Source organism: Mus musculus, chromosome 10 (genome assembly GCF_000001635.26).
Source record: "Mus musculus strain C57BL/6J chromosome 10, GRCm38.p6 C57BL/6J".
Lineage (NCBI taxonomy): Eukaryota > Metazoa > Chordata > Mammalia > Rodentia > Muridae > Mus > Mus musculus.
Window position 1 is genome coordinate 99272578 of NC_000076.6, and position 16491 is coordinate 99289068.

A 16491-nucleotide genomic window follows, 5' to 3' on the forward strand; every position below is an offset into this window, starting at 1 on the left:
TGCTCTCTTCTGGCGTGTCTGAAGACAGCTACAGTGCACTTACATATAATAAATAAATAAATAAATAAATAAATAAATAAATAAATACATAAATCTAAAAAGAAAAAAAAAGAATTCTCCTGTCACCACCTCCACAGCTACAGTGCACTTACATATAATAAATAAATAAATAAATAAATCTAAAAAGAAAAAAAAAGAATTCTCCTGTCACCACCTCCCCAGCTCTGGAATTACAAGTGCACAGCCCCACACCTGGTTTGTGAGGTGTGGGCATCAAGTCCCAGGCTCTCAGGTTTGTAAGACAAGAGCTTTGCCAACAGAGCTAGTTCACCGGCCTCACACTGATTACTTTTTATTAGTTTCAGTTTAATTCCTATTACACACGCTAAAAGAAGAAGAAGAAAGAGAGTGAGATATGGAAATAGATGTGTCTTTAAAAATAGACAGCTCCCTCCCGCAGGATAATTATAGCGAGGATGATCCTTATGTTTCTGTGAGTTATTGGCACGTAATAAAGTACCACAACCTTAGTGGCTTCAAACAATGATAATTTATTTTGTTTATAATCCTGCACTAGGGCGGAGCTCAGGAAGGAAGTGTGGTCTCTGCTCCTGGCTATATCTGGTCGGGACAGTTCACCTTCAGTCCAGAGAATCCAATTCTAAGACGTCTCACTCAGTTACCTGGCAGTGTGTCCTGGGAGCGCATCCGGGACTGATGCCTGAAACTTTGCTTCGTCTCCCCGTGACCTGAATTGCCATGCAGTACGGTGAACAGACTCTGTGGACGAAATCTCAGGAAGAACACAAAGGGGGAAGTTGTGTTTACTTTTGTGACTTTGGCACAGAAGCCACTTCTGAACACAGGTTCAGAAGGGGACATTAGAACTCACCTTTTAAGATAGAAGGAGGGCCCTGTTTTTGACAGAGCAAATGCAATGGAGTTGTGTGGCTCCCATCTGTGGTAAATACAACCTGGTGCATGTTACAGGAAAGAGGTTGGACGGTGGGCCATTCGAAGTACTAGCGAGCTCCCACTAAGTGGAATCAAAATCATTTAGCTGTCTTCATCTCATTGTCCTACTCTGGAGACATAGCTGTCAATAGCTTCTGACACTTTCCACGGTTGACAATGGAGTAATAATGCCATCCAAATAAATAGCTTTTAGATGGCTTCTCACAATTAAAAGAGGAATCCGAATTTTTTTGTTGCATGCATGTGTATACACATGCTCATGTGTCATGGTTTGTGTGTATGTGTGCATGTAGGTCAGACGACAACTCACAGGAATTGGTTCTCTTTTATCATGTGGGTTATGGGGATTGAACTTAAGGCTTTAGGTTTTGCAACACATGTCTTTATCCACTGAACTATCCTGCCAGCCCAGCAAAACAGTCTCTGAACACTGTTTGCTATCACAGTAGCTTAAACACAGGTTATTTTTCTTGCTGCTTGCTCACTTTGGATATAAATAAAATAATGTTAATTTCGGTGAATAAGGCACCGTTTCTTAGATTGATTCATCTAAATTATCGATTCAGTAACTTCTGTTCCCAGCGTAAACCCATTTTTAGGAAGGGTACATGACCTAGTCTAGTCCCCAAAAGATTCTCACTTCTGGTTTTGGTAGTGCATTTCAGGATGGGACATGAGTAAATTTCAACTCACCATATCAACTCCTCCATTGTCTGTGGAAGATTTTCTCTGAGAGTTTCAAGGCCCCAGAACCTCAGAGTCAAAAATCCCTGGAAACAAAGTCCAGTGTCCTTTTCTTACAAAAGGTCCCTAGGTGATTTGTTTTCCTTTTGTCAAGTGTGGGAACTTCCTAGATACGCCAGGTATCAAACAAGTGTGTTCAAAGAACCCAATGAAAGGGAACTTGCATATTTATATGAGTGAGTGTATATGAGCATGGGCCCCCAAAGCTAAGTGCACACAGCTCAGTTGTGAACACACACAGTTATAGGTCCCGGCTAGGAACTGTCTTAGAGATGCTCTTTGTCCTAATTCATTTCTTGCCCTACAGAGTGAAAACGTAAGTTGTGTGTACCAGGCCTACCAGCTGCCCACATCTTATCTTTTCTGTTCTAAAGTCTCCGTGCGCTCTTTTCATTCCCTAATCATTGTGAGTGACCTTCACTGAACAGCCTTCACTTTCATTATGACGTTGTTGAGGTTTGGTGGCCAGGACCGAGACGACCCGTGGTATTTCTGGAGCAGAGGAATTCTGGCGTCGGTGTGTGTGTGTGTGTGTGTGTGTGAGTGCTCATAAGTCTGTGCTTTCTATTTTGTTTTCTACATCCTTCCTGATGATGCTGGCCCTTTGTGACAGCCACAATACATCTGACGGACCTCTTCAGGGAATGGCCTGCAGTGATGCCATCTTCCTTTTCCTGGATCACGTCTCCACCCGGAGACCCCGGTCTCTGCAGGATGAGGTGGGTCCTTTCCTACACTGGCCATGATGGCGCAGCCGACGCCACTAAAGGTGACTGTCGACACCCTCACACAAGCTCTGTGAGACCCCCTTCACCTTGAGTCTCACCAGATTGGTGTTTTAGTGGCCAGGGACTCTGGATGTCCCGAGAAACATGAAATTTTACTTTATTGCTATTTCAGTCGCTTTAGAAAATGGTAAACAATACTAGTGCGTTAATCCATCCACACGATTCATAGACCTTCAAGCTCAAGCACGATTACTATCCTTTTGATTTTCCATTAGGTCCATCTGTAACCTGCAATGGCACTAGGACTCAGTGTAAACATATGTGCACTTCCTATGAAACTACAGCTTCGTGATCGCTTAAAAATATACCCTTTTCTTCCAGTTCCAATAAGAAAGTGTTATTTCCAAGCCCTTTCTATAAGGATATTTGGAACTGCTCCTGGTCTCTATCCATTGTTAACAATGAAATCTAAGTCATTTGTTTATTTGAGATAGCATCCTGCTAAGTAGCTGAGGCTGGCCGTAGACTGGGGAAGACTTAACAGTATAGAATATGTGCTTAGCTGTGAGATAGATTTTCACCATGTGACCTTAGACAAGTAGCTTAGTCTCCCTCGGCTTCGGTGTTTTTCACTTAGATGGTGGGGATGGAAACAGTAACTGGAGTCTTGAAAGTCATGGAGACAGCTGTTGTCAGTCACTTAGAACAGTGGGAAGAGATGATGTTTGAGACGTTAGGGATCCCAATTGTAATATAGACTTTCACATACTCAATGCCATGTAGACAGCCCATTATACATAGGAACACCATACATTCTGGAAACCATAGAAGGCCAAATTTATATGAACATTGTCCTTTTGCCTTGATATCAAAATAATTATCATAAAGAATTGAAAGATGAAAGATAATGAGTCATACTGTGGCTGAGAGCACAGACTCTGGGTTTAGAGTCTTGAAGATTCAAATGCTAGTGGCCTCGTTAGTTACCTGGGAAATCTTTATTTTCCTCATTAAGTTTTCCTGTTCTCAAATGTTAAAAAGAATGAAGAGGCCAGGAGGCGGTGGCAGGTACCTTTAGTCGTACCAGCACTTGGCAGGCAGAGGCAGGAGAATCTCTGTGAGTTTTAGGCCAGCCTGGTCTACAAAGTGAGTTCCAGGACAGATAGAGCTGCACTGAAGAGACCTCGTCTCAGGAGAAAAGAAAAAAAAAAAATGATGGCGATACTAATACTGTTGACTGTACAGTGTTGTTGTGGGGTTAAGTGGTAAAGTTCACATAAAGTATATAGCACTTTGACTACCCCATTGAGAACAATATTAACTCTCTTCACAAAAAAGAGATCTGAAAAACTATTGTGGACGTTCAGAGGAGCCCTAGGTCTCTGTCTACTGTATGGAGAAATGTAAAACCACGGAAAAGACGATAAATCACAAAGCCAGTCCCCGCCACCACAGCTTTTGTGATTTGGGACCTCATTCCGACCCCGTGTGCTAGGCAAGTGTTCTGCTGCTGTGCTACATTCAATGCCTTAGCTTACTGAAGAATCTAACACACTGTGCCAGTATTATTAAACTGGCTTAACTCTTTTGGTTTTTGTTATATATTTTTTTGTTTATTTGTTTTTCTAGACAAGGTTTTTCTGTGTAGCCCCGGCTGTCCTGAGACTCACTATGTAGACCAGGCTGGCCCCTGTCTTAACTGAGACGTCCAACTGTCTCTGCCTCCCAAGTGCTGGATTAAAGAAAGGTGTGTGCTGCCACCAATGTCGTTGCTGCTACCACCACCCAACTGAGGACTTTTTGCTTTGTTTAAAGGGCTTGTTTTTATTTTTAAAATTATGTGTATGCGTGTGTACAGGTGGGACGTGCCGTATGAGTGCACTGCCCTAAAAGTCCATACTAAGGTGACTGGGAACTAGCTCACACATCATGCCTGAAACTGAGAGGCACCGTCGCCTCTATCTAGCCCAGCGAAGGTTTTACAGCGCTGTTATGTCTTCATCTTTCAGATAAGGAAACAGAAACCCAGTAACTTTAAGTGCAATAACTTGCCAAAGCTCATCCCTGCACCCTGCCCAGAAAAGTACTGAGAAGCTATGGGTCTACCCAACGGACTAGAGTCTCAGCTGCTTCCTTGTCCCAGCTCCTGGAAACTGGCTACTGCTCATCTTTCCGGGATGAGGGTTGGTGGGGAGGGGGCGACTACCTGGAAGGATGGTAAACAAAAACATGGAATCTGAGCCACATACTTTGTGGCGTATGTCATACAGTTTATATTAAGAAATAAAATAAGATTTTTTTTTCTCTCGCTGGGATGTCCACTGAGTGGTATGGGGTGATTCTCACACATTCTAACCCCCTGATTCTCTTGTCCTTGTCTTTTATCTGTAATCCCAGTACCATCTATGTGGACTCTTTTCTTTTTTCTTTTCTCTTTCCTTTCCTTTTCTTTCTTTTTTTTTTTTTTCCTACACAGCCTCTTAAGCTCCAATTCATTAAAATACAAATTGTTTATTATTATTATTATTATTATTATTATTATTATTATTATTATTATTCAATGGTTGGATTTCTTATTTTTTTTACACCTTAGATGAGAGATAAAAAATTATCAACAGTCACTGACCGACGATTTTCCAATAATAAATACAGAATTGTCGTTTATTGAGTTCCTCCCTTGTAGCCAGGCTAGACGCTGTCAGGAGATCATCCTGTCTAGTCCTTGGGGCTTATATGGATTTCTGCATTACTCTACTCTAGTGTTAAGCACAAAGACTCTGCAGCTACACTGTTGGGTTCAGCTCCTGGCTCTGTCACTAGCTGTCTGACTTCAAACAAGTTGTCTAACCTTCCCTCTGCCTTGTTTCCTTTCCGCTGGTATGGAAGGACATGGAGTTATATGATTTTTTTTTTTTTTTTAATGTTCTGGGTGTTTAGAGCAATGCTATGTCTGTGTGTAAGGAAAACCCATCTAAATTCCTTTACTTTCAGTTGGGGGCAATGGCTGCAGATGAAACTGACAAAAGGCACCTTATCAAAGATTTTCTTTTTTGTTTTTTTATAGGCTGGATCTTGTTATGTAGCTCCCATGGCCTTGAAACTCACTATGTAGACCAGGCTAGCCTTGAACTCACAGAGCTCCATTTGCCTCCCGAGAGCTGAAATCGAACGTCACTCGGGGGAGGAGAGGATCCAGCTTAGGAACTGATAGGTGAAGCCGGTGGAGTAAAAGAAAATCCAGCTTGGGGAAACAAATAACTTCTGGGAAAGATAAACCAGCCCTTAGAGAATAAATGCAAGCTAGGATAGTTTGTGACGACTGTCTGTTGATTTCTTTTCCTTCTATTCTTGGTGATAAGAAACTATTTTTCCTGCTGGTGACACTCCTAGTGTATGACTCTTAGTTTATGACACTTGACTTCTGGGAAGGTCTACGCTCAAGTTCACCAGAGGAATTCAGGAACAAACAAACAACCAACAAACAAAAACTGTTCCATTCCAGTGGAACATTCCAGACCACTTCCTGTAGTGTCTCCATTTTACAGGAGGCACAGTGGAGGCTACGAAAGATGAGTTCAGCTAGGATCACCTTTGGTCAGTGTGGGAGCTGAGATTTAAACCCAGACATGTGCAACCTAACAGCTTAACTTTTGTACTTCAAGGAGAAAGTCAAGGTCATCTTCATCTACCTAAGGAGACCAGCCTGTGCTACATGAGATCCTGTCATAAAAATCAAAGCGGAGATGGAGATGGAGGAAGGAAGAAGGAGAGGAAACGAGAACGCATTTGAAGAGTGAATTTTTGAATTTCTGATCCTCCTGAATCCATATCACGAATATTAAGATCACAGGCATGCTCTCTTTACCCAGACTACACCCAGAGTTTCTTGCATGCAGTCTACCTACTGAGCTACACCCGCAACAGCTGGACAAATATAAAGGCGTTGGCATAAATGTATAGCAAGTTCTGGCATTTTTAGCGTCATCTGGAATTTATATCACTATCTGCAAAATGATAATGTTGAACAATAAATGTGGCTTTTAAAGGTCTTCCTACTTCTAAAATTGTGTATTTTGGTTGTTTAAAGCATAAGTTGCCATTGAAGAAATTATAGTTATGGTTTAGGTCAAAAGATTGTAGTCTCTCTATGTCTCTCTCTCTCTCTGTACATACTCATGCTCACACATACATATCCCAGTAGGGTCTTGAACGGCGCTAGAACAGTGGTTCTCAACCTGTGGGTCGCGACCCTTTCGGGGATCCAACGACCCTTTCCCAGGGGTCACCCATCAAATATTTAATTATGATTCAGTGATAACAATAGTAAAGCTGCAGTTATGAAGCAGCAAAGAAAATAATTTTATGGTCCGGGTCACCACTACATGAAGGACTGTGTTAAAGGGTCGCAGCACTGGGAAGGTTGAGAACCACTGCTCTAGAAGGAAGAGGGTGCCGGGAAGATGCATCAGATAACCGCTGTTTGTTTCTAAGCACAAGCGGCTGACCCGGGGTTCTGCACGTCCTCAGGGAGTGCCTCTTGCAGGCCTTTTCTAAAAGGTGACTGGCAAGGGAAGCCATCCTTTTTACAAGAGATAAGTGCCTTCTTAAAGTAAACTCGGAATCAATGGAGGACAAGCACTGTTTACTAAATACTTCCTGCTTGACAGCCCTCAACGTGCAGGTCCGCATGGGCTGCTCTCTGAGACATGGAAGAACTGAAGCCAGGTTCCGCTTCGCCATCACAGGAAAGGCATCCAAGAACTAACCCCCCGCCCCCTCCCGCCCCCCCCCCCACACACACACAGCGGACAGAAGATTGCATCACTCCTGAATAGAACACGCACCCATAGAAATAGGCGCTACCCCGTGAGAGATGTGTTTAATCTGGAGACCGCCAAGAGACCTTAGAGGGTTTTGAAAGCTCGACACAAACTTTAAGTACCTTTTGGTTGTATTAAATCTGGAGAATTCTCCCAGAGTTTTTACTTTACCCGCCCTTTAGGGCAAGCGCCTTACCTACAGAGCCATCTCTGAGACCTGGACTAACCTTGCATTTGGCGCTGTCCGGTTTCAGAACTGTGAGTTTTTATTGCAGGTTATTCCTACCGGGGGCTGTTCTCTTGCTCTTCCAAGGGTCCATGGGGGAAAAATGGGTGCTTGAGCCTGCTGCTTCAGACATTCATCTTTGTTCCTCTAGATTCGTTCTTTAACTTTTTCTCCCTTGGAAACATTTCATCTGATGAGGTTGGATGCTCGTGACCTGGTATTGATTCTTAACTTTGCCTTCAGCCTAAGGACCCGGCCAGATGAAGGTGGATTGTCTGGTGTGGCAGGATCCATAATCATACCAGAAACAGAGCTCATACAGGAAACAAAGCAGAAGGATTCCTTAGGATGCTCAAACTATGGAGAGAAAGCAGCCTGGTGTTTTATCTCACAGTGAATTAACAAAACAAAACAAAACAAAAACAACAAACAAACAAACAACCACCCCTCCCAAACCCACAAATAAATAAAAGCAAACAGAACAAGACACAAAAAGCACTGTACATCAATTAATCACCTTTGACCCCCAGACTGGCAGGAAGGGAGGAGGGTTTTCAAGCCTCAGGCTAGATAAACAGGTGGGTTGTGAGAAAGAATTTTCCTTTAAAATTTTTTTTGGAGCCTCTTCCGTGTTTTAAAAAAATTAATCAAGTGGAACACCAGTAAATCTTAGCGCTCTGGACGCCGAGGCAGGAGGATCTCTGTGAGTTCGAGGCCAGCCTGGTCTTCAAAGCAAGTTCCAGCCAGAGCTACATAGTGAGATCTTGTCTCAGAACAAACAAATAAACAAGCAAAACAATAAGGCAAAACAAAATTACCCCAGCTATTGGATGGCTTGAAAAAAAATCTGCACTCAGCTGGTACTGTCTGATGCTAAACTCAATTTCTCCAAGCCTCAGTATTTTCAACTGTAAAATAGGACATGATAACAGATATATTATAAGTACTGTAATTAATCCATCGTTAGAAGGGTGCCTGGAGCCTAGCAAATGCTTAGGGAGTATTTATAGACCCCAAAGGCAAGTAGGGACACAGCGTGTGTTCATAAAGTGCATGCGTAAAGCTGGGTCGTGCACTTTGTATACTCAGTAGGTATTGTAAAGTGAAGTCTTGAAAAAGGATCTGAGCCTCTGTAAGTCATCAGGTAGGTGATGGGCGGGTGTTGGGATACTGGTAAGTCTTAGGTAACTGTTGGCCTGGGAGACCATGGAAATGAATGGACGCTTGATTAATAGACTAAATTACTCAAGGACTCTGAGAAAGTCTTTGGGAATCTGACTTGCTTCTTGCACTTGGAATTGCAGACCATTTAGAGAAGAGAGAGCTTAAGTGTCTTTACCCAACCCCTCGATCATGCTAATTTTCAGTCTGCTTACTGTTTCTTTGATTTCTAGTCTTCTTTAAAGCTTGCCTTTCTATCTATCTATCTATCTATCTATCTATCTATCTATCTATCTATCTATCTATCTATCTATCTATCTATCGTCTATCTATTTATTTTAAAGAAATGTTTTGTCTGGCTGTCCTAGAACTCACGTTATGACCACAGCTGGCCTTGAACTCTCAGAGATTCACATGCCTCTCTCCTGTTGGGATTAAAGGTGTTTGCCACCACTAGCCAACTCAGTTTTGTTGTTGTCATCTTGTTCTGTTTTGTTTATTTCAGATGTAGGAATATTGGATCTTTAATTTTTCAGTTTTCCTTTTTCTGTGTTCTGCATGGGAAGCTCTAGATGTCCCTTTCATCCGTGTGAGATGCTGTTCTGCCGAGTGGGATAGACTCGGGAGGAACTGGCTCGTTTTTCTTTCAACTAGACACCAGATAGGGTCACCTTGGAAGAAGGGATCCTCATAATAATTTTTAAAAGCTACCATAGGATGGATCAGTATGCATGTCTGTGGGGCGTGTTCTTGACTGATACTTGATGTGGGAGATCCCAACTCCTGGTGGGTGGTTCCATCTCTGGGCAGGTAGTCCTGTGGTATTTAAAAAAGCAGGTTGAGCGAGCCAATAAGCATCACTCCTTCATAGCTTCTGCTTTGATTCCCGTCTCAAGTCCCTGCCCTGACTTCCTTCTGTGATGGATTGTGATGTGGAAGTATAAGTAAAATAAACTCTTTTTGCCCCAACTTGCTTTGGGCCATGGTACTTCAGCAGCAGCAATGGAAACACAGAGCAAAGCAGGGACTCCTCTGGCATTATCATTCAGCTCAGTATATCTTCTTATTTCTCTGACAATTTTTTTCTAGGTCTTATGCAATATTACCAGTATTTGGAAGTAGATCCTATATACATTTCATCATTGATTTCCAATTTACCTTTCTTGTGGTTTATGCATATGCTCTGTGTAATTTTGACATTTTAAAATAGAATTATTTTGTGGCTTAGCCATATCTTGATGGCCAGGTCTTGGGCTTTCAAAAAAAAAAATACGTTCTGTAATATATGGTACAGTGGTCTATAAATAAATATCCATATATTCCTGGTGGGTGTTAGAGTTCATGCCATTTTTCTATTTATTGTTTGATAATTTCATACTCAAATATGTGTTTTCCATATTCCATTTCCACACTCTATTCCTTCCAGTTCCTCCCACATCCCCACCCAGTCCACCTAGTACTGCCAGGATGTACACCAGCATAGGACCACAGGAAACTAGGTGGTATATGGAGAAAACTGTCTCTCCCCTGGCAGCCATCAGTTGCCAATGGCTCCTCAGTTAGGGGAAATCATACTTCATGAGCCTTCTACTGCTCATGCTAGAATTTTGGCTGGCTTGCTTTTATGGAGGTCTTTTGCATCTCACTGTGAGTTCACGTATTATACGTGGACCCTATTGTGTCTGAGAAACGCTGTTTCGCAGCAGCTGTTCCTTACCTCTGGCTCCTACAATCTTCAAGCATCTCTTCCATGATAATCTCTGAGCCTTGTATATATATGTATATGTATATATATACGTATATATATACGTATATATACGTGTATATATATACATATATATGTATATATATACACACACACACACACACACACTAGATTTTAATAGTCTGCCTATTATGCAGGGTAGCAGGGTAGTCTCAAACTCACAGCAATCCTTTTGGTTCAGTTCCCCAAGTGCTAAGGTGATGATGGGTGTGGGCAACTCTACCCAAATTCTATCCTCACTCTCAAAACTAACAAGGATATGTATATATTTCTACGCAACTATGATTATATTCACAAATCCCTCTGGTTACCTTCTTTTAGATGGACGCACACACACTGGGCCTTCTTATTCCTTCTCAGCCAGAAGAGTTAGCACAAATTACAAATGCTGAGGTTCTCGCCATTCACAAAAGATCATATGATGCTATATCAAGGATGCCAGATCAAACTCACCAATACTGCCACTATATTAAGGTATAGCAACACCAAGAATTGCACCCTGCCCCCCCTAACTCTCCCTTCTTACTCTCATGATAGAAGATGTCAAAGATGTAATGGAGAAATCAAAGATTGCATTTATGGATGCATGAGATCTGTGCATTTGCTCGACAGTGTTTTAATCCCAGATCTCTGTTTCCTTCCACCCTGTGCCACAAGAAAATAACACGTTAAACTGCTCACACCACTCTGGGTCTAATGGGCTAAACTGAGGAGCAACTTTACAGAAGCTAATGTCCCAGGTAAGGTGCCCAGGAGTGGGGTGGTAGGAGACAGAATAATTGTCCTTGCAGGGCCTGCCTTCTGCATTTCAAGGGCTACACATGCTATCTCTTTTGTTTCCCCAGTGTCAGCCCTGAACTTAGGGCAATGATGCTATGATCCTTCTGTCTTCTCAGGGGAAAGCTTAAGCTCTCAGGCGACAAGACCACTCTGAAGCAAGCTTTGCAGTCTCTAACTAGGCAGTGGGTGCAGGGCAGGAGGAGAAATAGAAGAGGCAGCTCTCTGTCCTCCACGGGACAAATGCCTTTGTGAGCCTTGGGGAACCTGTTGCTGTGTTGGCCAATCAAGACTCAAGACTGTCCTAAGCTGGCCTTGCTTTTGGCAACAGTAGGGCCTATGTTTGTTTCCAGAAATCACGGTGGCGATCACAAAGAGGCTGTGTTCACATGTAATCTGGCTTGACAGAAATTAATTTTTAATAAGAGACTCCATTCATTCGGTCACATCATTGCCCTTTGGGGCCTGTGTCAGGGTCAACCATCCAGAGCTGGCTGCTGTGCTCTTGGCTATAGCCTGGGGCGTGTTTGCGCTCTTGCGCATGCGCGCACTAATGTGCATGCCAGTAGAGGGGGTTGGGGGTTGAGGAGCGTAGACTGGTCATAGTCAGCTTACAAGTCGAGACCAGGTATTAGTCTAATCAGAAGCTGAAGGAGGCAGGAAGCCCACTTATTTCTTTGTTCTCCACACCCCCGCAAGACACTGTGTCTAGTGCCTTGTTTGGTGGCTACCTTCTTCACAGACTCAAGGTCTCATGGACCTCGGGACAAGCCTTTCACTATGGTGGTGTTAAGGAACGCTTACTTGGCACTGTTATTTAATGGCAATACTCAAAAGGTACAGCATCATCAGCTCCATTGCAAACAGCTGGGAGTTAAGGGCCGCCCTCATCCCTGTACCAAATCATCTCGCCTCCTTATTTCTGCTCCTCCTCACTGTTACACGGAGGCGAAGCAGCTCCCCTATCTGTCCCACCTCTCCATGGAGTTACTTGAAATAACGGTACTCCATAGGCCTTGAGTCATGAGCAAATTCTCTCCATGCCATTCACCTAATCCCCTCGAGGTGCTCGTCTTTGACTTGTTATCAGTAATGATGTGGGGGTGGGGTGGGGTGGGGGTGGGTGCTTACCCCATTTTCAGATCTGGGGCCTTCTGTGTCTTTTTTCTTTTGGTAGTTGCTTCCATCTTCCTGTCCCCTCCTGCCGCACCCCCAGGAAATGCACTTTTCTTTCTTTCTTTTTGGTTCTGCTAAAAGACAGAAGCTCGAGCGAGGCTCTGCCTTCTCAGTGTGGGCGGCGCTGCCTTTCTCAGAACCGCACACTTATCCTCCAGCCGCCTCCAAAGGCTTTATCAGGAGACATGGTGACTTCTCTCCTAAATTACACAGATAGGTTTAAAAATAGGGTTCAGGGTTTCCTTGTCAGGAGAGCTGTCAGCCGGCCCACTTTTGACACCCTTTCTCCCTCCCTTTGTTGGTACACGTCAAAGCATTTTTATTTTTATTTGAGAAGTGTTCTGCTTAAGTTTTCTGGAGCCTTTAAATTACCAGAAACGTTAGTGGGGGTGGGGGTGGGGGTGGGGGTCTGGAGAGGGATGGGGGGTGCTTAAAATGATTCTTCTTCCTGACTTAAAATCTTGAGCAATTTGATTTTCTGTGCCTTCCTGTCTTTGCATGCACATTGTCAGCATGAAAATGAATTGTAGAAATCTATTTTGGTGGAGGCAAGAGCCCTGATGTACAGAGCTCTGCTTTGTGTCAAGGCAGGGATACGTTTTTAGGGCATAAAGTGGATTTGGTATGACTAACTGTGCATAGTGAAAATGGCAGAGGCCGTGAAAGATGAACTGAACAAGAGAAGAAAACCACACAACAACATACCCTGTAAGTAGAAACAAATTAGCCATAGTAATAGCAACTAGACCCCACCACACATGCTCGTAGTGGCACAGAGAATGGCCTGCCTCTTGGTAGAAGTTCTTTTGTTAATTCTTTCCCTCCAGAAAACAGAATTTGGGGCAACATCTTGTTCTTTGTGTGGGGGAATGTAAAACCCTCCTTCCCCCGCCCCCTGTAACCTTTTGCTTTCTCCATTCCTTTCCTCTTATCTGTGCTTTTCCGTTCCTCCCTTATATGGCCATGGCCGGCTGCCCTCGGAAGTCCAGGAATTTGAATGTTATGTGAAAGGGTAATGCTAATTGGGCCCAGTAACATTCATGTCGCCTGGGAGATGTATGGGGGTCACCAAGTGAGAGACCAGCGAGTATCCACATCTGCTGTGAGGCTTTTCATTGCTTTCTCTCCAAACACCAGTCTTAGCTAATGGCCCCAAGCCCTGCTGGCCCGTTCCCCTACCCGGGGCCAACTGTTGCCTTAATGATCAGGGCAAAGATTTCCTTAATATTTCAGCACTGGAAAAAAAAAAGAGAGGTGTGCATTTATAATCTCATGTATTGCACCCAGAAGAAGGTGCGAGAGAGAAGGGCAGGTATTATTATATCATGTCCACTTTGCAACCGAAGAACTGGAGGCTTTAGTTCCTAGTTATTGCTCGTGATGGCGCTCATTAAAGGCAGAATCCGCTTCCCCTCTCCCAGCCACAGGCTCCTTGGCGCCCTGTTTGGGTGGATTTCCTTAAACAAAATACTTCCTGACTTTTGGACATCAGGCCCCATTTGTGGATCCCAGTGAGAGATAATTTTGTCGTCTGAAAGCTCATTCAGATTTATGTCTCATATTAAGTAGGCTTTCCTTATCTCAATCTAAGTGACTTCATACTTTATAAAGTATGTTGGCTTCATTAGTGGGTATTTGTACTGACCTAGTTTTGAGTAGGGAGAAGTGAGCAAAATAGAACAAAATTTTCACAGCGCTCCATTCCTGCGGAGGAGATCTAGAATAAGCGGGAAGTTACAATATGCATGGAAATGAAAAGCGAGAAGAGAGGGGTTACCCTAGATTAAGAGATGTGGAGGTCCCCTTATCCTATTCAAAGTGAATAGGATAAGGGGATAGGTAGGGTGGGTGGGTGGGGTCAAAGCTGCTTTCAGGAAGGGTGCCCCGGGGTAGGGGAATGCATAGCAGATTAGAAGAAATGACTTAGGGTAGCCTGGCCAGAGCCACGGAGGAGGGAAGGCGGGTGAGCAGGGGAGGTGTTGGAGAGGCAGAAGCACGGTGAGAATTTTGGCTTTAATCCAGAGGGAGATAAGATTCGCTCGGAGGGCATTGAGCGTGGGATGCTGGTGTCAAAAGGAACGGCCAGACAAATGTCTGTATCCCGCTGAGCTACGGCCCAGTTTTGACCTCGTTCGTTCCTCACCAGGGGCGGATACCTAACTTGCGTGGCCCACTTTGAAAATAGAATCCAGCGCCTCTTGTTCAAACAGCGGGAAAGAAGACACGGTTAAAAGGCAGGGAACATACGGCGCTTCCTTTCTCTCCCCAGCCTCACCTTCAACCTGCAACGGTGGTTTCAATTTGCCATTTCCCGGAGATCTAAGTAAAGAAGACCTTAGCATGGATTTTACTGTTCATCTTTGCATAGACTCAAGGCCAGTTTTCAATGCAAATATAAGTGGGGACATTTTGATAGACACGTTTCCTGTGTGCATTTTGTTTGTACCTGGAGAGTAGAAACGCTATTTAAAAAAAAAAAAAAAAAGGGCACAGCCCATTCCCCCACCCCCGGAAATGCAAACTCCTACTAACCTTGTACCTTTTATGTGACGATAAGTAAGGAGGACCTAGAAGGAAGAGAAATTATTGGTTGTATGTTCTTCATCTATTTTCCCCCCTAGGTCATTTGGGGAGGGGGGTCATCTGTTGATAATAACAAGGAAGCATTTGGACTAACATAGGATCTGATAGGACAAACAGCAAGCGCCTGCTATTGCTGAAAGAGTTCTGCGGAATGGAAGATGTTCTCTCTCTCTCTCTCTCTCTCTCTCTCTCTCTCTCTCTCTCTCTCTCTCTCTCTTTTTCGAAACAGGGTTTCTCTGTATAGCTCTGGCTGTCCAGGAACTGGAACTCACTCTGTAGACCAGGCTGGCCTCGAACTCAGAAATCTGCCTGCTTCTGTCTCCCAAGTGCTGGGATTAAAGGCGTGTCCCACCACGCCCGGCTAGATGCAGTCTCTTGATGTAGTCACTACTCCTGCCTAGCCAACAGATGAAACGTGACTCGGGACTCTGGCCTCCAGTCTATCCTAGATGTACAGGATTTCTGTGCTTCTAGGACAAGACAGGGCAATGCCCTCGGGAAGGCGGTGGTCGCACAAGGTGGGCGTGCAGAGGCTGAGGACTTCCCGTGCTCCTGCATGTGGCTCCTTATCTCGGTGGACTTGGAAAGACAAAATATGAGGTTACCAAGAATTCTGGATCGATGACATCAAACTGTGGGAGCCATGTTTGCCTCGTCTGTGGTCAGCACAAGCTGCACACCCACACAGCTGACCCCGTTCAACCCGCGTTCTTGGGAGAATTAGCATGGCCATTGTGGCAGATGTTAGAGGGCTGAATGGATAAAATAAATAAACCTACTGCCTTGGGCACATCCTGAAACCTTGGTTACAATTTGCACTGCCAGCAAAGAGGGGTTTTAGACTCTGGTTAAGAAACTGGTACTTGCTTTGAATGGGGGTGGGTTTTTTTTTTTTTTTTTCCTTTTCCTTTTTACTTAATTGGAGATTCATGAGGATCACTGTGCGATAGCTCACAGGTTCTGCCTCTGCTGGGCTGTCTCAGAACCAGAATCCTAGAGGGTGAAGAAGAGACTGCATGCTTTAGAGGACTAGATCAGGTCGGGAGTGGATGAAGAAAGGAGCAGATAAGACAGTAGAGTTGCCATGTTGAGACCTAATTCCTGTGGAGGACTAAGAAACACCATTGGGCTCCAGAAAATGAATGTCAAAATCATATCATGGAAAATTTGATTGGAGCCCATTTCAATGTTAGCACTGTTGGCAAGGATACGGTTAAAGAGGCTATGCTACTAACATCAGGGAATAATTAAGGCCCAGTAATAGAGACATCATTGGGTATGAGCTTAAAAAATTTACTTAATTCTTACAGAAAGTGAGGGAAGGTTGATGACATAAAGATGATGTTCACATATGATGTGTGTGTGTACATGTGTGTACGTGTGTGTCCATACTTCCCCTTGGAGAAAGAAGAAAGAGTAGGATTATTTTAGGGAAGGATAAAATGTCAAGAAAAGACAAGCTTTCTGAATTTGGAGAAAATGAGAAATTTGAGCTGCTTTTTTCAGACCAAAGACTAATGTCAGGAATGAGACATT